Source organism: Squalius cephalus (assembly GCF_949319135.1).
Source record: "Squalius cephalus genome assembly, chromosome: 3".
Lineage (NCBI taxonomy): Eukaryota > Metazoa > Chordata > Actinopteri > Cypriniformes > Leuciscidae > Squalius > Squalius cephalus.
Window position 1 is genome coordinate 49,112,096 of NC_137124.1, and position 27,446 is coordinate 49,139,541.

Here is a 27,446-nt window from a genome sequence, read left to right on the forward strand (position 1 = left end):
TGCTGTCTGGGAGTGACGGAAACTAAATTTCTAAATCACACGAGGTCCCCAGTTAATACTAATCCAGTGCGAATAGGCTAAGCTGCACTTCCTCACAGATGCCCAAAATATCAAATCACAGAGACTTTAGTGAGACACAGAGACCAAAATTAATCCAATATTTCCCCAATTTAACATTTGTAGCCCAACTGAAAAACTTTGCTTCATTCTTGGTGAAAAAGCCAAATGTGCAAATATAGCCGCAATAATTGAAGCATCTGCTAATTTTGTCCAATTGTGATATTTTTATTTATTTATTTATTTAAATTAATGTCCAATTTTGTTTAAATATACGGTGGCCGAGAGAGCTGTTCTTACGACAGAAATATAATGCTGTTAACATAATGGTTGCAAATAAATATATAATTTTTTTACAAAAAAGCTTTTAAAATATGCGTTATATATCTGTCTGTGAGTGTCTCAACTTTAAAACTTTGGACCCTACATTAACATTTCTTATGAAACTTTTCTTTATGAAAATTTAAACATAACATGAAAAAATTTGTACAGTGTAACTGATGTATAGATTAATATCTTTCTCTCATGTTCTTTTTCTCTATCTTTTCTATTTATTTATTTTAGTTTTCAGCTCATTGTTCTTTTCTCATTTGTATTCTGATGACATTGAACATATTGTTAATACATTTTGTATATTGTATACAAGTTGTATCTCATAAAAATGTAATCTCTGTATGTTTTGCAACAACAACAAAAAGTTAAAAGAAATAAATTAAAATAAAGTAGACTTTTGAGCTGTAAGCACGTCCCAGCTGGGTTCGTCGCTTATTTGGTTCCCCTGGAAAACATTTCCGTTGTGGTCTGTGCTTTGCAGCGCGTTTCTGTTCTTGGTTGTGATATGAACTTTTGCAGCGCGTTTCTGTATTTGGTTGTGTTGTGAGTATTTGAAGCACATGTGTTGTGAAACTGATGAAGATGTTTTCTTAATTTGTGGGTGTTTTTTTCTATTTGCATGTGTTTTTTTTTTTTTTTTTCTATTTGCATGTGCTTTCTTCAGATGCAGCCCGTTGAGCTCTCTCTGCCACCATATAAGTATCAATTTATTTGAATTTAGTCAGAAGCAACAGAAGATCCTTCAGTGTTTCCTGAAAGTCAAGTCACCTTCATTTATATTGCGCTTTTAACAATATGGAGTGTTTCAAAGCAGCTTTACTGTGATAATAGGAAATTAAAGTAACAGATATTGTTTTGGCTTTACAGCAGCTCTAGGATAAAGTTATTGTCCAGCTAAAGTTAGTTTTGATCGATTCACTTCCGTTGCAAAGATCATTAGTTATTAACTCTTAAACAGGAAAGAGTGGAAAATGATAAGCAAAAAAATTATTTCATGTCATTTTTTATATCATCTGGACTTAAGTAAAACATATCCAAAATAATTTTTGAAATATCTGATATATTTTGGATTTTATGAGTTGTGACTCCCAGGTCACGTTGCCTGATTAGGGTATAAAAAAAGGACCAAGTCATTAATCTGTTAACTGTTACTGGCCCACTTGCCACTGCATTTTTAAAACAATTATATCCTATACTTCTTCTGATCTAATGTTGACAATTATATATCATTCGAAAGCTTACGAACTCAAGATTCAGCCTGTGAAAACTGTTAATTTAACTTAATTACAAACTTAAATGGTTGTAATTCAAGAATGCTTATGGGTATAGACCTAAGTTTGGTCTTGCTTTAAAGAAAACACTCAGCAGATTATTGCTGAAGTGAAAGCACTACAAAAAAAATGAAAGTATGGAAAAGTTATGGAAGTTTAAATTTACAGTAAATCAAATATACTGTACTTAATATTCTTTTATATAAAATATATATTTTACAAAATATTTTTTACTCTAAAATTAATATAAAATCAAAGCCATATATCTAACCAAGTTGTGTTTCAAATTTGAAGTTGATATCACAAAACTTGAAGTTCCCATGAGATTTTGTTTAGGCGTAATACCAAAAATAGCCACCGGGTGACATACATTCCATTGAATTTAATTGTATGCATTCTGCGGTAACAAATTAATACATTTCTGTCCAAATATCACTTCTGTCACAAAATATCAAACCTTGAGACTAAGACCTTTCTGGCAATATTTTGTCAAGATTAGAAAAGGTTTTGATCATAAATTATGAAACATGATTACGCCCAAAAGGGGTGGAGCCAGATAAAATCATTTAGAGTACGTCCAATTTCAAAACAGTTTTCACAGGATGAACTCTGAGATCGTAAGCTTTCAAATGATACCTAATTCATGATAACTACTAAATATATGTCATGTAATAAAAAAGGCGATAAAAAAGATAATATTATATTTTAGAGGATAATATAGGCTATATATATTATACTTTTTAGAGGATAATATTATTTTATAATTTTTTATTTACAAATACTAGATTATGTTTTATTATGAACTTTTAGCATGAAAACCAAAGTTTCAATTATTAAAAGTGTGTGCGTCGACTTCTTGTGACAAACGACAGAACTCCTGTTATGATGTCGATTTTTTGAGGTGGACTCTTGTCATAAATTCATCTATTACTGTTTCTACATAATTTGTAACAAAAAACAGTGCTAAAATATCTATTTAGGAGTCTTAGACCTTTCCAACAATATATAGTTTGGCATGATTAGATTAGGATTTAATTGTAACATAGTGAATTAAAAACTCAAAATACAAAGATGGTCAAAATTAGGGTTAATCCCTTTTTTATACCCTAAACAGGCATAATAACAGGCAATAATATTATTATTTTTCCTGAAGAAAAGTAAGTTTAATATATATTTACTTCCCTCAAAATCTGAATGTCCAGCACCACCAGTAGCCATGTTGGATTTAGGTCAGGCTGACTAATTTATCACAAAAAACTTGAAGCAAATCATGTGACCAGCATACTCAAGACAGACCAGGCTGTGATAAATGATAAAATGATCTGATGAAAAAAAATCGTTCTTATACCCCAAAAAAGACAATAAAAACTATGTGACTCCCAGGTCACGTTGCCTGTTTTAGGGTTAACTTAGGGGCTGCTAACACGACACCGTTCTAACAGAAAACCCTTAACGCGCTCCGGCCCGCTCATCCGCACAACAACAGTGCCTGGTGGCTCGAGAACGCAAACCTTGAAATAGCTTCCAAGGTGCAAGCCTTGAAAAAAATAAAAAATAAAAAAAATAATTATATATATATATATAAATATATATATATATATATATATATATATATATATATATATATAATACAAATTAAGAACAATTTACCTTGATCTTTAAATTCAAAAAGTTTTCACTCCCCAGCTCTTAATGCATTGTGAAGACTTTGCAGGACCTGAAGGATTTTTCTGAAGAACACTGGGCAGTTTAACTGCTCAGGACAAACAAGGGACTAAAGAATAACCATCACAAAACAACAAAACAGTCGTGCATCATCCAGGTAAGGACACATATTAAAGTCCCTGTAAAGTCAAAATTAAGTATGTGTTCTAAGTTTGTCACACCACAAAAAAAAAAGTGTTATTAGCCACCCAGCCAAATTTGAATGATAAAAAAAGCAGCCAAGTAAATAAAATAAGCTATCAAAATCTTGAAAAAATTAGCAGTGGTCTCTGCTCTCAAAGCTGGGGCCGTGTCCACTGGCTGCGCTGAAACCACGCCCACTCGCGGGAAAGTTGACTCGCGGGCACGCACTGCCGATGATGATGGCACCAGTTGTCGGCTCGACGGGAGGATGAAGGCCGAGGTGGGAGATAGTCGGCTCGGCCCCATTCACCAGTAACAGCGGATTATCAGTGAATTCCAGTTGTCTCCGACGTAAGTTTATATATACACAGGATAGTTTTATATAAAACTATCCTGTGTAAAATGATCACTACAGAGGCGGGTGTTGGTGGTGGGGATCCTCAGCTCTCCATCAAGGTGGCTCTTCACAAAATTAATCCACCTCTTGTTGATATGATCGTTGTTCAGAAATTTAAATAAGGACACCGATCTGTTTTGTAAGTGATTGCATCCAGGTAATACGCATTTCCGTGACGAAGGCAGCTAGCTAGCAAACTGTAGGCTGTTACAGGCTACTGACAGTAATTGTAGTGATGTTACTGTACGTTCGTGAACGAATCGTTCTTTTTGAACGAATCTTTTAGGTGAACGAATCGTTCTCGTTCACGTAATCCATTTGCTGCGTTCCAGTCCACTTTTAGACACGCACTTGCAAACTTCCCTAAGCACTTCCCCTCGGGGGAATCCCCGCCGCCATTTTGAAGTGCGTTCCACTTTATGAAGTGGACGAGGGAAGTTTATATGGACAGACCCTCGCTCCCTCGATTTTGACCGAGGGAGCGGGTCTACTTCATATGTACACTTCAGGCACCTACATGTCCCACAATGCAGTACGATTGTGACGTCACCACATATCTCGTCTAATCACCACCACAACAAACAACTCTATGATATATTAATTCTAATTTTTTTAATTGAAAACAACCCAAACACCATACATTTGGATGCTGCATTAAACAAATTCTTAAAGGGAAAACAAATGTAAATAATAAATCAACTACACAGCTGATTCCAAGTGATCAAGGGCTTAGGATGTTCCAATTCAGCCCATTGCAGTTTCCGCCAGTAGTGGGCACTCGCAATGACGTACATCCGAGTGAACGAGACGGAGGGAAGTTAGCAAGTGAAGGGCATGACAATTTTGGACTGAGACTCATTTGTCATTCACTGAAATCCCTCCCTCCACATCTTCTTCTTCTTCTTCGGTAAATTTTATTGGCAGCTTGCAATCATTATGCATTACCGCCATCTACTGGACTGAAGTGTGATCACATTGGGACGTCATAATTCAAAAAATAAATAAATAAATAAATTAAAATAAATAAAAAAAGAACCTTTAACATCCTATAGGACCAAAGCCCAAGCTTCAGCTGGCGCTGCGTGTTCAGCTCCTCCAGCTTCCACCATGAGCTCCTCAACCGCCAGGAGAAAAAAAAAAAAATTGGCTAGTTGGGTTTCTTTAAAGGGGTACTTCACCTCTGGAAAGATGAATGTGTATTTAAAATTGGTCATTCATGTAGAAGAAATGTGAAATTATTTTTGAATTTGGAGCTTTCTAGACTGAGAAAATCCAGAAAATGTATTTTTGACTTATGTGGATGAAAGACAACAACTCCCAGAATGCACTTGCTTCGCTGCCCTAGGAGGCCACTCCCAAGCCACGCCTACCGGTAAGAGAGCGCAGTTGAAAACAACAAGGCTAGGCTACTAGTGAGACTACGTGACGAGTTTGCCCGGGATTTCGAGATCGCCCAAAATGTCCGGGATTCGGCTTTTGCGTTCTACAGTCGCCATTCATTATGTTTACTGTGGCGAGCAGGATGAGGCTGAGGGCCGCGGGAGAACGGCGCGAGGCCGGTGGCGTCATTACTGAGACGCGCCGGTCTCGCATCTCTCACGGAGGAGCGGGAATTTTCTTAGCAATGTTAAAATGCACATCAACCGATCACTTGTTTAGCGTTCATGTAAACACTACATTCAGATTCACCAATCGGAATGAATTCAGTTAGATTGAAACAAAAGGTGTGCATGTAAACAATGAATGGCGACTGCAGAAAGCAAAAGCCGAATCCCGAACATTTTGGACAATCTCGACGGCCGGACATGTCCGGGAAAAAGAGGATGGTAACCCCTACTACTCAGTTTTCTCCTACTACTCAGCTTTCTCCACAGAACAAGAGCCTGCTAGCTTAGCTTCCAAAGAAAGACGGCTGACACTGTGTACATTCTGTGAGTGAGATCCCACCTCCTATGGGCGGGTTGAAAACATGCGGGACAGCCCCTACTACTGGCTGTAGTCTTTAGCCTCTGGCCAGAAAATCCTCAGATGATGCAAAATGATGATTTTTGCGTCATCGGAGGATTTTTTCCAGACAAAAAAATACATAAATCTCTCATCTCAGTGGGATATGAGGGGGGAAAGCACGGTAATTCGAAAATTAGCAGCGCAGCTCAGTGAATCGGGTAGCTCTGTGTTTTCAATCTGTCAAAGAATGACTAGGCCTAAACCTCGATCCAATAGCCTTCGAGTATGAGATGTGACGGAGCATGTGATTTGTTGAATGTAGTGAACGAATACGCCCTTCACTGACTGTGACCAAGTTGCTTTTGAGTCTGAACGAGAGAGAGAGATCTTCTTGTTCGTGAACGAGTTTTCCGATGTTGTTCGTGAATGAAAAGAGCCAGTTGTTTGAACGATAATGATGGCGAACAGATAGAACTAGGTTTGTGTAGTTAGCATATTTGTATCAAAGAAAGAAATTTACACTTTACCACTGTAATGAAAACAAGCTGATGGTTAAATGTAACAAAGACAAAATTGTCGAGCTAAGTAGGCGGGGGGCACTTGACTGTTTACTTGATTTAAATTTACAATTCTCACTGAGAATTATAATCACTGGTGTTTTGTGTTCATTTTGTATTATCAAAAATGAATTCATTACGTTTTATTCATGTCATGCACTTCTCTAAAAACTGTAAAACAAACCAAAAAATATGACAGTATTTGTTAGGTCTCATTTGCGTAAAGTCAGCAAATAGAATTTTAGTTCGGGCTGTGAAGGGGGCATGTAATTGGTTGGATCTACTGAACGAATACGCCCATCACTGACCGAGATTGCTCTGTTTTGAGTCTGAACGAGAGAGAGAGAGATCTCGTTCGTGAACGAATTGAACAAACTGGTACATTTCGTTCGTGAATGAAATGAATGGGAGTACTGGGTAGATCGGTCATTTAGCATGTGATTAAATATCATTCAAAGCGCAGTTATAGGTGTGCACATACAATTGTTTATATATTCATATTTAACATACAGAACATAATTCAACGTTTAATATAATCCCAGATTTATGAATGTGTATGTCTGACCAAACAATTAAAATGTTAATTATGTAAGAAAACCTTGCTTTGGTCATCTTAACCACTTATTTAGACTTATTTAATTAATTTAGTAAATAAGGCACACATTTTAACAAAGCCATCTTTTTTTTTTGTAACAAGTAAATACGTTCGTTAAAACGTAGCATTAAAAGACACTCTTTTTCGCCACCTACTGCAGTATTTATGTAAATTGTCACTGAACGAATCTGAACGAATCATTTTAGTGAACGAACTGAAAATGAGTCTCTGGAAAGAATCAAAATTTTCACCAACTCGCGATTTAGTGGCGTAGTACGGAGTCCGGGAAGACACCTGTGTGAGAAAAAAATAAATAAATAAAATCCGTGGCGACGGCTCAGTTTATAAACTGTAGGCTACTCACGAATTCTCAAACTGTTTCCTCGGTTTAACAAATCGTGCCCACGGATTAATAAACCGTACCCAAGAGTTTTTAATCCGCGCTCTCAGATTTGTAAACCGTGCCTTCAGTTTTTGCAATCTGTACCCACAAATTCCTAAACCGTGCCCACGCTTTCGCAATCCGTTCCCACGGGTTTGTAAACTGTACGGATTTGTGGCTCGCCCTCATTTTAGAAGAACACCAGGAGGTACGTTGTTAACGAATCTTATTGTATATTGTTTTATTGTGTATTAAGTGGAATACATCAAATTTGTCTTAACTGCGTCTGCATGCTTAAAGTGATTCTCAATTGTTGCGGGTATGGGGTGGAATATACGATTTAATATGAATTTTGTTTATTTGTGATAATCTTAGCACTTTATTATTATTGTCTAACCTGTATTATGACTGATGTTTGACGAATTGCTTTGTTCCTTTTTTGTAAGTTTTGGACAAAGCATCTTCTAAATATGTAGCCTAAAATATAATAATAATAATAATAATAATTATTATTATTATTATTATTATTATTATTATTTGAGTTTATAACTATAAATTAGTTTACTTAAGACAGTAATATGTTTATCATAAATTAATTTATGAATGCTTTTCATAAATTATTGCCCAGGTGACTTCCCGGGCTCTGTAGTGAACTGATAGGGGAGGGGGCAGCCTCGGTGGCTCCAGTGCGTCATCGACAGTAGGGGCAGGGCCAGGAGCTCAGCGGCTCCAGTGCGTCATCAAGCCACCGTTTTAGCCCCGCCCAACAAATCCTGAACACAGCAGCGGTGAAAAACTGTTTAACGGTCTAACTCCACAATTCAGTACTTCACAATTCCCAGTCTTTGTAATGTGTTTTAGCAATACATTTCTAACATTTATAATGTGTTTAGATTTTTTTTTTTTTTTTTGAATTGCCTTTACAGGGACTTTAAGAATCTAAGGTAGCCTACATAAACTTTTGAAGGGGGTAATTTTTATAAATTCAGCTACTTTTTTGTCTTGTGAACTGTTAACATCTTTTATGTAAAATAAAATAATTCACATTTTGGAGATTCTGCAAGGTGTATTTTAACTTCTGAGCACGACTGCATATAATTTTCGAATTCTAAGTACAGTAGCTATTATATGACTTTTGTGTTATAATATATTTTTTAACTATATCTATGTGTAGTTAATAATATTTGATTTTTTATTGATTTATTTTTTATATTATTATTATTATCTTTAAGCTACTTTCTAAATAGTCAGATATTCTAAATCATTCTCTATGTTGTTTTAATGCTTTGGCAATACAAAATGTATTATTCCAGTAAAGTTATCTGAATTTAATTATTCCTATTTAATGTTCGATCTGCACCCCGTATTAATGTATTTAAATGCACAGTAGTATTTGTGAAACATTAGCACATTAATCAATCAACTGTTTGTATTTGTAGTTGAAAAATCAAGAGAAAAAGCAATGCATAAACACACTGCCATTCAAAAGGTTGAGTTGGTCTCTTATGCTCACCAAGCTGCATTTGTACAAAAATACAATAAGTACATAAAGGCAAGGCAAGTTTATTTATATAGCACATTTCATACACAATGGTAATTTAAAGTGATTTACAAAAAAACGATTTAAAAAAAAAAATAATAATCACAAAAAAATGCATAAGAAATAAAAATAACATTGAATAAAATGCAAATAAAGTATTACAAATGTATTTACAAAAGCAGTAATAAAACGAATAAAAAAAGGATACATGATACAGTGAAATCAGTCAGACATAGCACAGTGCTCATTCATTAAATGCACAACTAAACAGATGTGTTTGTCTGGATTTGAATGTGGCTATACTGTTGGAGCACATCTGTTGGAGCACATCTTTTCTTCTGGAAGCTGATTCCAGCTGATTGAAAACAGTTGTGCTACTTCATATTTTTGTGGTAACCATGTTACTTTTTGTTCAGGATTATTTGATGAATAGAAAGTTCAAAAGAATTGTATTTATTTTAAATTATAAGTGTCTTTACTGCCACTTTACTGATACATTAAATGTATTATTGATGAAGAAAAAGTATTAATTATTGACCCTAAACTTTTGAATGGCAGTACATAAAGTTTATATTATTTAATCTTAACTTTTGTTTTATTATTTTTATCTGTAGGCTATTTCAAATATGACCAAAGTATTAATTATTTTTTAGGGATTAGTTTTACATTCAATTTATTGAACAGGGTACACAACATTCAGCTGCAGATGTATGTCGCAGCATACATTCGCATTTCAGGCGTTCCTGGCAGTCTTGAGAGGAATATTATTTTACCTTCATCACACCAGAGGAGGGCAGCACTCAGCCATCTTTATTCCTGTCACAGCCTTGCCCGCAATCCTGTATGTTTTAGTGCCCTGACGCAAACACCTGACCAGTGTTCACATCCTCATCTGGAGTCATTTCAGTTTGTGTTGTTTTGAGACGTCTTTAATCATTGCACATACACATAAAGTGTTGATGGTGCTGCTAGAAATGATAGGCTACTGTGGGGATGTGAACATGAACAGAACAGCTCTGAAATACACATTTGTGTCTTACAGATGTTTCATAAACATAATTCCACATCTAATCCTCTTTCCTTGATTTTTCCTCATCAGCGATATTTCATTCTATTTAAATTTAAAGTCACTCTTGAGCTGCACCAGTCTGTGTTTTCATTTGACTGTTTCTATCAGTCTTTTTCTCTTCTCTCCGTGTGCTCTGTGCCTCAATCATTGTGTTCCCTCTCAGGGTTATTATTAGAAGCACTGTTCTCTCTCTCTTTTTCTCTCTCTCTCTCTCTCTCTCTCTCTCTCTCTCTCAATCTCTCTCTCTCTCTCTCTCTCTCTCTCTCTCTCTCATTTTCTACCTCTGTTTCTCCACCCCCGTGTAACAGCGCTTTTACGCCGCTGCTGCGAGCGCGCGCTCAATTTCTTCCCCTCAGATCCGTGTCGATGTATTCTTTAAGTGTACACTTACACACAACCCATTATGTCACCTCATTTTCCTCCCCCTCGCTCTTTCCCTATTTCGTTTTCACTCCCACCCACTATGAGCCCAGAAAAGAACATACAGAATAGATTTCTCATTACATCATGTTGAATCAAACAGTTGCTTTAAACTTTAAAGAAAACCTGCAGGTAAAAAGAGGGATTCGAACATAATACGGACAAAATGTATTCAGTTTTATTATGAAACCTTAAGGCCAAAATCAGGTTCTCATAAGAAAATGTAACTAAGAGTATGACAGGTATAGGCTATATCAAATTACACTGTTAAACATATGTATAATTAAGCAGAATTCACACAAAATTGTTCATTTACATATATCTGATGTAGCTGCCTGATTGAAATGCAAGAGCTTTCCCCTTTGATTATTGTCATGTCATGAGCCAACATAACTTCCTGTTCTGTTTCCTCCTCTTCCCTTCGGCACTGTAACTGAAAGGGAGAAGTTGATTCCTTTCGACTTCTGATAATCCTATTTAATCTTTATTGTAATTATTGCTTTTATAGTTATATATTCACTCCGATTCAAGTGTATAATGTTATTTTACTTACCTGTGTGATTATTTTTGTTATTTTACCTTTTTTTGAGTTATATTTTTGTCTTCTGCTTAAATATAAGTTCGTTGTTGGTGCATATTAAACGAGAGAGATTTTGAGATAAGCCCTTTACGGTGCCCTTGATACAGAGTAATTACTTAATTAGGTACTTAGTAATAGACGTTGTAATAACATGTAACAAAATGTACTTAACATGTAACTAAGTTATGGAACAGTCTGTACTTACAGATTGTAATTACACACATGTAATAGGCAGCTACTGTTACACATGTGTAACAAGCCGAGTTGGATAAGGTTTATAGATACACATGAAGTACACTTAAGTACATTCTTGATACACTTTATTTTACGTAGCTCATACCTGTGTAATATTATGTAATTACAATGTAATTAGGAAACTACTGCATGCATTTAAGCTGTGAACTAGTGAGTTAAATCAAACTAAGGCAGAGAAAGATAAGGTATGTATACACAAAGTACACTTAAGTACATTCTTGATACACTTTATTTTACGTAGCTCATCCCTGTGTAATAGTATGTAATTACAATGTAATTAGGAAACTACTGCATGCATTTAAGCTGTGAACTAGTGAGTTAAATCAAACTAAGGCAGAGAAAGATAAGGTATGTATACACAAAGTACACTTAAGTACATTCTTGATACACTTTATTTTACGTAGCTCATCCCTGTGTAATATTATGTAATTACAATGTAATTAGGAAACTACTGCATGCATTTAAGCTGTGAACTAGTGAGTTAAATCAAACTAAGGCAGAGAAAGATAAGGTATGTATACACAAAGTACACTTAAGTACATTCTTGATACACTTTATTTTACGTAGCTCATCCCTGTGTAATATTATGTAATTACAATGTAATTAGGAAACTACTGCATGCATTTAAGCTGTGAACTAGTGAGTAAAATCAAACTAAGGCAGAGATGAATAAGGTATGTATACACAAAGTACACTTAAGTACATTCCTGATACACTTTATTTTACGTAGCTCATCCCTGTGTAATATTATGTAATTACAATGTAATTAGGAAACTACTGCATGCATTCAAGCTGTGAACTAGTGAGTTAAATCAAACTAAGGCAGAGATGGATAAGGTATGTATACACAAAGTACACTTAAGTACATTCTTGATACACTTTATTTTACGTAGCTCATCCCTGTGTAATATTATGTAATTACATTGTAATTAGGAAACTACTGCATGCATTTAAGCTGTGAACTATTGAGTAAAATCAAACTAAGGCAGAGATGGATAAGGTATGTATACACAAAGTACACTTAAGTACATTCTTGATACACTTTATTTTACGTAGCTTATACCTGTGTAATATTATGTAATTACAATGTAATTAGTAAACTACTGCATGCATTTAAGTTGTGAACTAGTAAGTTAAATCAAACTAAGGCAGAGAAAGATAAGGTATGTATACACAAAGTACACTTAAGTACATTCTTGATACACTTTATTTTACGTAGCTTATCCCTGTGTAATATTATGTAATTACAATGTAATTAGGAAACTACTGCATGCATTTAAGCTGTGAACTAGTGAGCAAAATCAAACTAAGGCAGAGATGGATAAGGTATGTATACACAAAGTACACTTAAGTACATTCTTGATGCACTTTATTTTACGTAGCTTATACCTGTGTAATTGCAGTGTAATTGCAATGTAATTAAGAAGCTACTGCATGCATTTAAGCTGTGAACTATTGAGTTAAATCAAAGTAAGGCAGAGATGGATAAGGTATGTATACACAAAATACACTTAAGTACATTCTTGATACACTTTATTGTACGTAGCTTATACCTGTGTAATATTTTGTAATTGCAATGTAATTAGGAAGCTAATGCAAGTATTTAGTAGTTATCAGTCAGATTAATTTTTACTTTGTTTATATAGTTTTTCTTTTTTACCCAACAAACATAAGGATACTGATAAACACAAGGCACGTGCATTTTTACTTCTTGCGTACTCAATCTATGGCAAATTTTTGTGAAGGAAGACAAGCATGTGAAGTTTATCTGGTTTCAAACTGAAGCCAAACACTGTCTGAAGGTTTCCTGAAGAACTGAAAAGCTCTTAAACCTGTTGTTGCACTGGCGCCAATAAAGTCATGCAGATAGCAGATTTGAATAAAAAAATCAAAGCAAATACAAATACAAAAATAAGATGAGTAAAGAAAACGGGGTTCTTAATTTTAATAATCACCCTTTATTACATATATGAACACAGAAACCCCCTGTTAACAGTTAATGTCACGTTTCCCATTCTATGATGACTAGTAAAATAATAGCCGCGTCGCGTCTATGACAACTCGAGGTATCGCACACCGGACACGCACTTTCTCAGTTTATGGCCAGCAATATCATTATGTTTAAGGACATTATGGAATTGAGATAATGTCTGTACTATGTTATGATTATACTGTACAATTAAATACAATAGTTGCTGAGTCTGTGATCTGAACATTTTTTCTGCGCTCTGTGTCGCGGCAGGATTTTGAACAAGGTCCTGAGCCGTTGCTGGGCGCCGCGGACAGACGCCGAATAGAACCGCGCTGTGCTTCTCGTCCGGTGTGTGTACACTCATACAGAATGTGTTCGAATTTTAAAGACGTGGCGCTGCGCTTCTCGTCCGGTGTGCGACCACCTTTAAGGTGCTGTTTTCTTTGAAGCCGAAGAACTCTGTTGTTAATACTGGCGAGCTCAGCTTACTTTTTTCGGGTGTGGACAGAGTGTTTCACTCTAGCTGCGCGGGCGCGGACTAGCGCTGCGTCTAGAAAACGCCAATATCGCCAATACCGGTATATTGTAATGCTCTAAATTAACACGATGTCGATATTTCATGCTTTGCATATCACGATTATCGTCAATACCGGTATATTGCGACACCCCTACTAAGTACTTTCTTACATAATTACAGTGTACCAAGTCCGTAACACGTATGTTACAGACTCGGCTTGTTACACATGTGTAACAGTAGCTGCCTATTACATGTGCGTAATTACAATCTGTAAGTATAGGCTGTTCCATAACTTAGTTACATGTTAAGTACATTTTGTTACATGTTATTACAAAGTCTATTACTAAGTAATTAATTAAGTAATTACTCTGTATCAAGGGCACCGTAAAATAAAGTGTTACCGCACTTTTAAGTACCACCATTTTTGGCATTTTTGTGAACAGGGTCACATTTACTTACTGGAGTAGAATTTTTGTCCATCTCTGATAAGGTAGCAATCATGATGATAAGTGTTTTTGTTAATTATAAGGGGTGCAACTGATCGCAGTTGATCCGTATGGACCATGATCCATGGTTTGTCTTTTTCTTGCCAATTTACAGATTCAAACGATTTTAAAAGCGGAAGAAGAGGCGAAAATCGGGGCTTGCGCACTGTTTTTCTGTGTGCACATCCACACATACTCAAAGCATGTACACACAGAGAGAGAGAGAGAAGCGCATTTCAGACAGCGCTCGAACACAAAATTATGTCAAAATACCTGTGTCATCGACTATTCTCACGGTTATGTCATACGTGAACAGTTGTGAAAGAAACCATATGCGTGTCAGAATATTCAGTCTGTGTATTCAGTCTTAAAGTGACAGCAGCCTAATATACCTGCTGTTGTCTGAGTCATTTAATGTTAAGTAAATACAAAAATACAGCTTTAACAAAGATGAACCTATATTTAATTTCTACAGAGAACAAACAGAGTTTACATTTAGGCAGCTTGCAGGTTAAGTGTGCCACGTAAAGAGTGAGTACCAAGCAGCATCTCCAGGTGCTCCCTTGAGAACCAGACCAACAAAAGGTTATTTGCACGCCTGCTAATAACTGATTTTGAGTAAGAAAATATTTTATTTTTGTCAAGAAAAGTGGAGTGTTTAGTAAAAAAATAACAATAAAATGCAAATCTTCGTTCTGATATTGAACTGTTTTGAGTTGATTTGATTTCATATATTTTCCTGCACATATGAAGTTTACCTGAACACGTGTGCACTAGGTAAGGTTTTGCTGTTTGGGGTATATTCATTTTCAGTAATTTAACATAATTTATGTGTTTTCACTTTACATTTGGGACATGTTTGAGGTTACTAGCAAATAATGTTAGCCCTGTGTGATGGCCGCACTAGCTGCCACACATGGAAACAACAATAACTTTCGGTGGGAACTGAAACTCTCTTTGAGTTACCAGTACTTAGGAGTTGCTGCTGGGCGTCTCTGGCTGGCTGACAGGCATAAGGACTTGCAACTGACTCTCAGCTGTTTAAGTAGGGGAATGGATAATTGGACTACGCCATGTTTTCCCATATCATGGGGGTGGCAGAGTATTCCATTTTTGAGTTGTGTTCTTTTCTTTGTTAGTTATATTTTGTTGTTATGATTATTTAATTGATTTATCTTTGATTCACATCAGGTAGCGTTGGTTTAACATATGTTGTAGTTATTGTGGTTTGTTTATATATTATGTGTTTTGTTTACCCCCTTTTGTGTCAGAATGGCCTGATCAGCCACTATATAAGTTTTCCCCATGTCTCAGTCTAGTAGGTCTGTTTTGTTTGTCCAGGTTATGATGTACAGTTATTTAAACAGAATGAAATTCAGAATGCAAACTGATGTCTCTGATCTCATCATGAGCAGATTGGCTGGCAAAGCGAGAGATGTGGTTAAAGGAACATGCAGACTTTTTGGGACTTTAGCTTATTCACCGTATCCCCCAGAGTTAGATATATATACCCTTCCATACATAGTCCATACATACCCTTTTCATCTCTGTGCGTGCCGTAACTCTGTCTCACCGCTAGCCTAGCACAAAGACTGGAGGTAAATGGCTCCAGCTAGCATACTGCTCCCAATAAGTGACAAAATAATGCCAACATTTTCCTATTTACATGTTGTGATTTGTATAGTACAAATAACAAGGTCACATGAGACACAGCCATCTTCTAACCGTTTACATACTGGGAACTGTATTCTCAGAAGGTGAAGCACTGCTACTTCTGCGGAGTGATTTACTCCAACTCTGAGTGAACTCTCTGCTCCTCACCACGGGGCTTCTCAGGTGCTGCGAGCAAATCACTCCGCCCAAGTAGCAGTGCTTCGCCTTCTGAGAATATAGTTCCCAGTATGTATACGGTTAGAAGATGGCTGTGTCTCATCTGAGTGACTTTGTTATTTGTACACGCTGTGACTACAACATGTAAATAGGAAAATGTTGGCATTATTTTGTCACTTATTGGGAGCAGTATGCTAGCTGGAGCCGTTTACCTCTGGTGGGTTGCGGTCGTGTGTCAGACAGAGTCACGGCACGCACGGAGATGAAAAGGGTATGTATGGACTTATCTAACTCTGGGGATACGGTGAATAAGCTAAAGTCCCAAAAAGTCGGCGTGTTCCTTTAAAGGTGGGGTAAGCAATATTTGAAAAACGCTGTTTGGAAGTTAGTCGGACCGACACACAAGCAAACAACAACAACAAACGTGTGTAGCCAATCAGCATTAGGGGGGGCGTATGATGGTGGAGGAGAGAGAACAAGCAAGAGGGAGATTTGAAGAAAAACTGCAGAAATAGAGATTAGACACACAATACAAAAGAGAAAAGCTAATAAGAATATCACTGGAAAATAAAGGGTTATGATCAGGAAAGAGCTTTAGGACCCGCGTTAATATTAGAAAAGCTTAAAGAGAGCTAAGCAGGAAGGTCTGATAACAGACACGAAGGTTGCTTTGATTCTGCTCCACACGTGAGTAACACTGGGTTTGAGTGTCATTGTTTGTCTGGAGCTGCTGTGCTGTTGGCAACTAACAACGAAGTTTGTTTGTAATTACTATTGTGTAATGTACGTTCATTTTTTTTGTGCTTCCTTGTCATTTGTTCATCATCTGCGCTTTATTTTTCGTGAAGCATTATTTTGTTGCGCTTCTGCTATAATAAACAGACATCCACTTTTGGATTGCGTAACAGAGTCCAGCTAGTGAGAGTCGCGATGGCGACTTTTACAGAATGGGGTGTTTAGCGTCATTGTTAGTGCACTCGCCTCGCATGCTGGCAATCGGGGTTTGAAACCGACTCGGAGCAGGGCGGTTAGGATTGAGTTTTGAAGGCGGAGCAATGAAGAGAGGGGTGTGGTTGATTTCTAACATCAACAATGTCCAACAGCATTTTTGAAACAACGCTTACCCAACCTTTAAGGTGTCCCTGCAAAGCAGCCCTGAACTGAGTGTAAGTGAGCTTCCAAGTGCAATGTTTGACATACTGAAATGCACCTTCATTGAGTTGGCTTACTCAAATGCAATGGTAGTGACAATGGCACTGCCAAAATGCAATGGCAGACTTCTATATACTGTCCCAAGAGCAGATGAAAGTCCCATGGATTACTGGATACTGCTTAACAAGACCATAGATGTTGCTGATGAGTACTTGCGCAGACGTAATATGAGTGCACAGGATCCTGCTGAAGTAGCTGTCAAGATGTTTATTACACATTGTCCAGACCCAAGTCTTGCTATGTCTTTTCAGTTTAAGCCAGCTGTGAAGTGGAGCGCCGCTGAGGTCCAGGAGCATTTGGATAGTCTTCAGAGGGATCTAAAGAGAGTCTATTTGAGGACGCTGCACACAATGTCTTTGTCAGCTTGCAACCAGTACAATGTTATAGCATGCCCCAGTTCTGTGCCCAGTTCTCCTCAGCAGACTGCTTCCATGCCAGCCCAGTCACTCCTTCCTGAAAGTCATATTAATCCTAATGCTGTTCCATTCTCTCCAGACACCAGTCTTCAGCACATGGATATTGGCATATTGGCATGATGGATAGAGTCCTGACATTGTGCACTGCCTCTTTAACTTCATCCAGTCAGGTTAATGCAGGCAAATGCAGCTGGCATGTAGGGTCTGTAGATCCAAGGAACACACTACGTACAGTACACACATTTTGACGTCAGAGGCTATGTCGTTACTGTCTCAGTCCTGTCCACTTTAAGAGTGACTGTCCTAAAGCAGGACTGTCCTAAATGCTAAATGACTGTCCACATTTAATAAAACCATCATCACAGAAGCAGCACATGTGCAAAATGTTTTTGTTAAAAGCTGCAAGCTATTGCCAGAAGACAAAACTGTGTTATGTGTGAGGTCTCAGGGAGTTGATAGGGCAAGCGAGTTGTTTTATGCTCCTGTGACAGTTTGTGACCATTACACATTAAAGGGGCTACTGGATTCTGGTAGTATGGCCTGCACACCTAGTGGAGAGGGTGAGTCCAATGCTGCAAGCTAATGGTCTTCTTCCACATCCTTAAGCGATTCCAAGTAATGTGGTTCTGGTTGGCTGGGGTGGCCTTACAATTCAGCCAAAGTATACATACGACTTGGAGATTGAGTTCATAATTGAAAGTAATGTGATCAAATGTGTTCTGCAGAAGATGAAATCACATGGAAGGTACTTAGAGCTTGTTTCCTGCAATAGAAGCAAACTTGAGTGTGAGGAATTCCTTGAGCTTCTGATCTGCATCTCCTGATGATCTGGGCCTCAGCAGCCTGATAAACTTGGTACTGTGAAACTCTCAGACAATAACTATACTTCCCAAATGTGAGTATCTTGTTTGTGGCAAATTGCCAAGTAATGTACCTGTTTCTCCAGGAAGCACTATCATTGTTGAGCCAACCACTGCACATTCAGCACCTAGAACATCCTTGTCGGACGAGTAGTAACACCATTGTGGGGCAATTGATGGGTACCAATGAAGAGGTGTGGAAGAGGAACTTGACGGCCATATATTGTGTCCTACCATGTGGTTTTCTCACAGGATAAGCTGGATTGTGGAGAGGCAAAGGATTTTGCGCACAGGATCCACCTTTATGACGTGCACCCATTCCATCTGCCCTATCGCCGCATCCCTCCTGCACTACAACAAATTGTGAGAAGTGTTGTAGGAGATGGAGGAGAAAGGAATTATCAGCGAATCTGTCAGTCAGTATGCATCACCCTTAGTGATGGTCAGGCAAAAAGATTCTCGCTGGCTCAAAGCCAAAACCATCAAAGATGCCTACCCTCTACCCCTTCAAGATGACTGTCTCGCAGACTTGGGAATAAATGCCCTTTTCAGAACCCTGGACTTAACTTCAGGATTTTACAACATCCCCATCCATGTGTCTGACCGACGATACACTACCTTCACAACACCAATGGGCAGTCTTCTCTGCTATCTTGATGACTTGTTGGTCTTTGCAACTTCTAAAGAGGAAGAATTTAAGTGCTTGGAGACCTACAAAGTGTCACTTCTTGGGGACACTTTTTATTCTTTATGTGTTTTATCTGCCTGCTTTGACAACATTGTATGTAAACTGAACTGAGCTAGATGATAACATCAATGTATTTTCCAGAGCTGATGTATTGATAAATGAACTAAGGGTACTTTTACACGACAACAATGCACTAAAAATTATTTTTCCTCTGTACAGATGACAACATTTTCAAAATGATTCCCGTTCACACGGAGCCATGAAAACTACTAAAACGCTGTATCATGCATGCCAGACAAGTAGTTGGCAATGTCACTTTTTAAAGAAAGACTATACACCTGCACACATACGAATTCAAACTTGCATCCCTATAGACTAAACAAGTAATACGCATACACATGCCATCACTTCACATCAGTTAAATGGACAATAGACATTTGCTCAGTGCATAGTGCAAACAGTCGGTTACTAACAGAAACCATAACATTGTAATTACAGACAGCAAAGAAATGTGGGCAGTTGAAGCATAAGTCAGGTGCATATGACTAATGGTACTGGTATACAGAGTTATGGAAAATGTTTAGGAAGAAAACACATTATGGCTGGTAATATGGGTTAAACAAATAGTTTTTGAGTTTAGACTTAAATTCACGCAGTGTGGTTATTGTCCTAAGAGCCAGGTGCAGAGAGTTCCATAGCCTTAGGAGCTATAATGTTGCCTGAATCATAATCATACACTGTTCGTTCATTGGCCAGATGAGGACTGGTCCCCCGACTGTGCCTGGGTTCTCCCAAGGTTTTTTTCAGCATTCTGCCACCTGATGTAGTTTTGGTTCCTTGCCACTGTCGCCATTTTCCACCTTTGTTGCCATTGGCTTGGCTTGCTTAGTTGGGGACATTAAATTTAGCATTTAATTTAATATTGAACAATAATATTGATCTGCCTGCATTGACACTATTATACAAGAACTGAACTGAGCTGGACGATGACATCACGGTTTACTCCAGAGCAGCAATATATATAAATTAACTAAATTAATAACTTTTTTTTAAAACAAAAATGAAACATCACTGAACTTAATTAAGCTGAACTGTGATGCTATTGTCTTCTGGAAACAAACTTTTTTGCATTATTTTCCTGTTATCTCTGTAAAGCTGCTTTAAAACAATCTGTATTGTAAAAAGCGCTATATAAATAAATGTGACTTGACTTGACTATAATGGAAAAAGACATGCCATCCATAGACGATAGACAAAATCTCGGTACACAAAGTTCACAGCCAGAATAAAAGGGAATATAAGGAGAAAATAAGTCAGAGAGGTAGGAAGGAGCAAGACCATTGAGTGACTTAAAGGTAAGCAGAATAACTTTGTAAATTAAGCCAAGCAGGTAGCCAGTGGAGGTTAAAAAGAATAGGAGTGATATGAGCAGAGCGTTTAGTGTAAGTTAACATTCTTGCGGCAGAGTTTTGAATATATTGCAAGCGGAAGATAGAGTGTGCTGGTAGTCCAGAAAAAGAGCATTACAGTAATCGAGGCGAGATGTGATAAACGCATGTACTAATGATTCAGCATCTATTGGGTTGACATAGGGACAGAGTTTGGCAATACGGTGAAGTTGAAAGAATGCAGCTTTACAGAGTTAACTAATATAAGCATCGAAGGTCAGTGAAGAGTCAAGAATGATACCCAAGTTTTTGACGGTGACAGATGGAATAATTGATGTAGCTTCAAGGTCAAGTCTGGGAGCATTAGTCTGGGAGCATTAGCCGCTTTCCGACCGGAGGAACCTTTTCACAGTTCCTAGAGCTATTGGCTAAAGTACCCGGATGTCGGCGTGTTCGCACCGCAGGAACTAGGAACGATTTTAGTTCTAGAAACTCCATTTGGAGGAACTAATTTAGCTCCTACTTCAGAGTAGGGTCTAAACCAGCACTACAGGAACTACCCGTGACATTAGTGTACGCACGCGGAACACCAGCACCCGCCATTTTTAAAACAGCTAGAATGTAAACACACAGATTATAGCCTATATATTTACTCCATAAACTAACTATACAAACATGGAAAACAGTGATCGATGGGTCTCTAAAACTTTATGCTGAAGAGAAAATCCAACACAACTTTGAGGGGACCAAGCCAAACATGATTATGTTTATCTGCCCAGCTAGCAACACTGGACATCAACCACACGGCATAGGCTAATAACCTTTTTTTCATATACTGTGTACTTTCTATAACAGTTCTATCTAATAACATATTAAACAGTACTGTTAGACAGATCGCTAACTAATAAACACAGAGAATGCGAGCATTGTTAGCTCTGGCGTTCTCAGCGCCACCAAAATAAAGGTCCGTCGCGCCGTCAAAATAAAAGTCACCGTGCTTGCGTCACTCCCTTACCCCTCCTACCAGTTCCTATGGCCACTTGGCCAGTGTGAACGCAAACAGCAAAACCGAGTTTGGGGGAGAGTAGTTCTTAGAACTGTTTAGAAGTGGACAGTTCCTATAACTAAGTTCCTTTAACTACTTGGTCGGAAAGCGGCTATTGTTAGAGTTGGGGGACAGATAATTAAAATGTAGGTAATTTTAGTCAGATTCAAACTGGAGTTTAGCCAGGTCTTTAACTCATTCATGATGATTGTGATGCAGTCTGGTGAATAGAGTCTGGTCGGCAATCAGTTTATATCTGAATATCATTGGCATAACAGTGGTATTAAAAACCATGGTGGCAAATAATTTGTCCAAGAGGCATAATGTAAGTAATAAATAGTAGTGGGCTGAGAACTGAGCCCTCTGTGGAACACACTGTTTGAGGAAGACAGTGGAAGATTTATAATTGTGTATGGTGATATAGTATTGTCTGTCTGTTAGATCCAAACCAGAATAACACAGCTCATAAGAGAGTTAGTAATGAAAGCAATTGAGTTGCAACAACCTTTCCATGATTTTTTTAAACAAACGGTAGATTGGGCGATAAATAGCAAAGTCAGTTGGGTCCAGATTAGTTTTTTTTTAAGAATAGGAGTAACAGCAGCTATGTTTAGTGAAACTGGAACTGAGGTAGAGATAAGAGACATATTTACAAGATGTATGAAAGGAGCAGAAATTACAGTTTCAAAAGTAAAGTTTAAGTTTAAAAGTTTAACTTAATAATTGGATTTCTGTATCATTTCACCAATTACAATGGGGTTGGTCAAAGTAAAGCTATTAAGTGTTTGGATAGACTGAGCTTGCTCATAGGTAGAAGTGGTCAGTTCATCACCAAAAGTCCCACATAAACCATCCAGCTTTCCCTGAAAGTGGTGCAAAAAAGAACATCATAAATCATCAGATTCTTGTTGACTGGCATTATGCATTGATGCCTGGATTAGCTTGTTTTCTATGTTAAATAGTGATTTAGGCCTGTTGTCGCATTATTAATGATTTTGGAAATATAGGAAAGGTGAACTGCATTCAAGGCTGTTTTATAATGCTTAACATGGTCCGAAAATTATTGAAAATGTACAGTTAACCGGTTTTCCTAAAGATGTGTAAGTTGTCTGCCTCTTGCTTTCATAGCACATAGCTCAGCATTAAACCACGTAGAGGAGTATAGGACAAGTGAACAAATCTAGTCCTAATTGGAGCATGCTCATCTAAAACGTCAGCAATAGCAGAGTGATACAAATCAAATATCTTAGATGGACAGGTGAAATCCAAAACATCCGAAATAGCAGACGAAGCAATAGAAGCAGTAAACTATTCAGCGTTGATAGCACTGATCTTACGACCAGAGATGGTTATATTGTCAGTGCATTTAGTTGGACAACTTCATGTAAAACCAGACCACTGATGGAGTAGGAGTAACCAGACCACTGATGGAGATATCATTCAAACCAGATGTACAAGCTAAGTCAAGCATATGAGCATGAGTTGGAAAAGTAACATTCTGAAAAAGTCAGAGCAGTCCAAAACAGTCTTTAATTGAGTACTATTAGAACAGGGAGTGTCGATGTGGATGTTAAAGTCATCGAGCAAGATGTCCTGGGACAGTGGAGCACAATCTAATGTTAGCAGTTCTCTGAGTTCTGAGAAAAAATAGTTTTGCTGCTTGGATGGTCTATAAATTAGGATAATTGTGAGGGGACAGTTCAAGGCAACCTTCAAAACATGTATTCAAAAGTCTTAGTATTATGAAAATCGAGTTGAGTAAGTGTTTTGGAGTTGCAATAGGTGACTGTAAGGCCACCCCCTTTATCAGATAAACGCGGCTTAGACAAGCACTGATATCCATTTGGTGTAAGCAGATTAAGATGCATGAAATCGTTAGGCGTTTGCAAGGTATCAGTAAAAAATATTATATCCAGGTTGGTGTTAGCAATTAGTTCATTTAGATTGGGGCCCTTGTCCAAGATCGAAGTGCAAAGTGGTTTTGCAATACACCTGTATTTCCAGTTAAGTTGTCATTGAATTGTTCAACTGTCTTTTATGCAGACAAGCAATCGCGGTGGACGACCAAAGCTCTGTTACTTGACCAAACTCATGGAATAACAGTAGGTGTTGGCTGCTGAATGTTAAAAAATCCTTCAGACTGAACAAAGCAGGTAATGCGGACACTGGATGATCCCGAGCGAGCGGCAGTGCTTGTACGTTGCAGAGTCAAGGCGTGGGTGCCCGTTAAGTGTCCTGAGTTCGCATGTTTGGAACCCAATTTCCATGTTGGAAGCAGGGGCGTAGCCAGAATTTTATTTTTGGGGGGGCCCATCTTAAAATGAGGGGGCAACTAATATATATATATATATATATATATATAGCCTAGGCTATAGCAGCCTACGACATAGCTCGGCGATTATTATCTTTTACATGAGTCTACAAGGGCGATTATAAAAAGTGTCAATGATGTCATCTTACTCAGCAAATACATGAAGAGTTTGGTTCCAAAACGTGACAAACGTTAAATATATATATATATATATATATATATATATATATATATATATTTAGTTCCCGCAAAAATCTGTATTGTATCTGGTCGGTGTTGAAAAGTCCATTTTTAAATATTACGTAAAATGCGATATCCGCCGTGTTATTCTGTCATGTTTTCTCCCTTTCCTTTTCCCTTTCTCTGAAGAATGCGATACATCCGCTCAACTAATCACAGCGCAGTGAGCGCACCATTCCACGCTTTGTAAACCGTAACGGCGGCGCTTTGAATAAACCCGGCATCCTAGTTTTCCTTCTAGCCTACTTTGTGATCCACAAAAAAAAAAAAAATAATAATTTTGGGTGTGGGGAAGAATCGTAAGCCATCGAAATCGAATCATTTAGGCTACTTGAGGAGATTAAGAAGATGAGGCACACGGGAGGAGGAAAAATGCCGACTGTTGCTTGTTCTCACACGACAGCATCAAACTTCTGTCACGCTGACACTTTGACCCCAGTGGATCTTTTGAAAAACTTTCAATTGTTTTACTCAGTCAACGAAAACCGAGCAGGACCAAGCCATTTTACAGCTGATGGCCGTCAAAAAAGTTCAGGAGGTAGGCTATTTCTTAGCGATGGTGATTTAATGTCGGCTATTTTTAGTCCAGTGCCTGTAAGTTATATATAAGATTAGTATTGACCAAGTTCAGATGCTGTCATATGTGGATCAACTTACTTTGTTGTGTATTTTCAACAGTTAAAATATGAAAAATAACTTTTATATTGATTCAATGGATTAATTGCATTTTGGAAAAAAAGTGTCATGAATTTATTGCATTTTGGGGGGAAACTAATCCTTTTTTATAATAAATATTTGAAAATCAAAACCTGGATTTGAAATTTGTATGTTATTATAACCTAAATATGCTACGTGAAAGTAAAAATAAAATTTAAAAAAAGCTACTAAAAAATTGTGGTTTTCATCTTTCCACTCTCTTGGTAAAGAAAACACATTATTACTCAAATTAATCATAATGGATTTATCGCGTTTTGAAACCAAACTCTTCATATACAACAGATATAGGCTATACAGGAAATGTGGTCATCACTGGTTGTGAAGGCGGTTCATCAATTGCAAACAAGTCATTGCGCATTGTGCCGATCTGAGTCGAAGTCTCACCGCTATTCCTGTGATGAAATATGTGTGTTTCTGTCTCCTAGCCGCTTCACTCGCTGTCGTCTTGTAGTAAGCTGAAGCAAACTCAGATGTAGATGGCTTATTTTCTCCTTCTCGCTCATTTTTCGTGCGTAATATTGTACTTTGCACAACGCTGCCACTGTCACCGCATGAACTCTCACGCGAAGATGACAGCGTAGGTTACGCACAACACGTCAAATCAAGTTTGAAAACAGCCGCATTTGACCGCGCAGTATTTTGATTGGTCAATCTATCATTTAGACTAACACATCAACAATTTCTTATTTTTATTATTTTATTTTAAGCAATCAGAAATCTGAGGGGGCCGGACATGTAAATGAGGGGGCCTAGGCCCACCCAGGCCCCCTCGTGGCTACGCCACTGGTTGGAAGGTAATCCAATAATAATAAACACAAGTGCTGAGGCGTTTGACGTGTTGGCAATAGCCATTAGAAAGCCAGCTATCAGCAAAGTCACGTTAGCCAGGACCACAACCATCGCAACATCTATAAAAACCTTAATGAGATGAAAGATACCTGACCAGACAGTGAGCTAGTAGAACGACTGGTAAGAAGAGTGTTAACTCACCTCATAGTCAGTCCAACAGATGGAGGAGGATAGAAGGGTGAGAGGGCTTGCAGTAGGCCGACAACAGAGAGTTCCCATCGTTACTGAAGAATAGGCCAAGCCAGGCAGAAAAAGTAAAGTCTGGTTTTCCAAAGTCCATCAAGCCAAGCAGAGAAAGTGAATCCAGTTTGTAGAGGAAAGCAGAGTATGATCCAAAAAAAAACCCCACACAGGTTCATTGCAGGCCAAAGAGCAGACCGAATAACGAACATAGACGTACTCAAACAACAAACAACACAGCGTGGAGAGGGAGCCATTCGCGCACAGCGTTCCCACATCGGAAGTGAATGAAGTAGATGATAACAGTATTGTTTTCAAAACTCGTTTTCAAAAAGTTGCACTTGTCTCAAACCTGTCTCAAAGTTTGCCTTTTCAGGCAACCAAAACGCTGTTGTCGTGTAAATGAACGGCCAGAAAATGTTTCTGTTTTAAGTTAAAAACGGTGTTGTGTAAACGGCCCCTAAATTTTAACAACGGTTATCACTGTAAAGTTGCTTTGAAACAATCTGTATTGTAAAAATCACTATATAAATGAAGGTGACTTGAACTCACTTGACTTTAAAAGAAAATCTGTAAAGTTTCTGGGCCTTGTGATAGATGGTACTGGTGTTTTAGTTGATGAGGAGAAGGTGAAAGTCATCTCTGCTTTTCAAAAGTAGGATCTAATGAAGGAATACGGAACCACACCTTCACCAAAAAAAAAAAAAAAAAAAAAATTTGTTTTTTAGAATGGTTCTGGACTACCAAGCCTTTATTCCAAGTTGCACACATATTCAACTTAACAGCTGGCCAGAAACGTTCAGTGAAAGCTGCGGGTGGTCACAAGAGAGCGGGCATTTTTCAGGAGTTGACGCCCCAGGACTGGACCCCAGACTTTGATGTTGGCCTTTGAAGAGTTAAAAAGGGCCCTTGTTGACAGTGTGGTGCTGGCTCATTTAGATTTTGAGTGTCATTTTCTTCTCTGTACCAACGCGTCATTAGATGGCTTAGGTGCAGTACTCTCTCAGATACCTGCTGGTGAGGACAAGGCGAGACCAATAAGTGTATGTTAGCAAGGCTTTGAGCCGTAGCCAAACTAAATATCCTGCACACAGATTGGAATTATTGGCTCTAAAGTGGGGTGTGTGTGACAAATTCAGTCACTGGCTTAAAGGCCATGAGTTTACAGTGTGGAGAGATAATAAACCGCTAACATACATTAGGATCAAGCTGAAAATTGGATGAATGTGAGCAGTGCTGGGTCTCAATACTTGGCCCACACTCTTTTGAGATCAAATGCGTTCCTGGAAAACTGAATGTGGTGGCAGACGCGCTTAATAGGGACCCGTTTGTCAGGCCAGTGAGTCAGCAGCTTTTGTCAGAGCCTTATTCCGAACTGTTGAGACAAGTAATAATAACAATAAGTTTTATTATAGCACCTTTCCAGGGCTCAAGGACGCTTTACAATAAACAAACAACAATAAAGGCAATTGACAAAGACAGCAC

General features: G+C 37.9%; 1 long non-coding RNA gene across 1 annotated transcript in view; it reads left to right on the forward strand.

Annotated features, from left to right (window-relative positions):
• LOC307155625 overlaps positions 1-27,446 on the forward strand; it is an 821,100-nt gene that overhangs the window by 402,509 nt on the left and 391,145 nt on the right. The gene's annotated exons all lie outside the window — the stretch shown is intronic.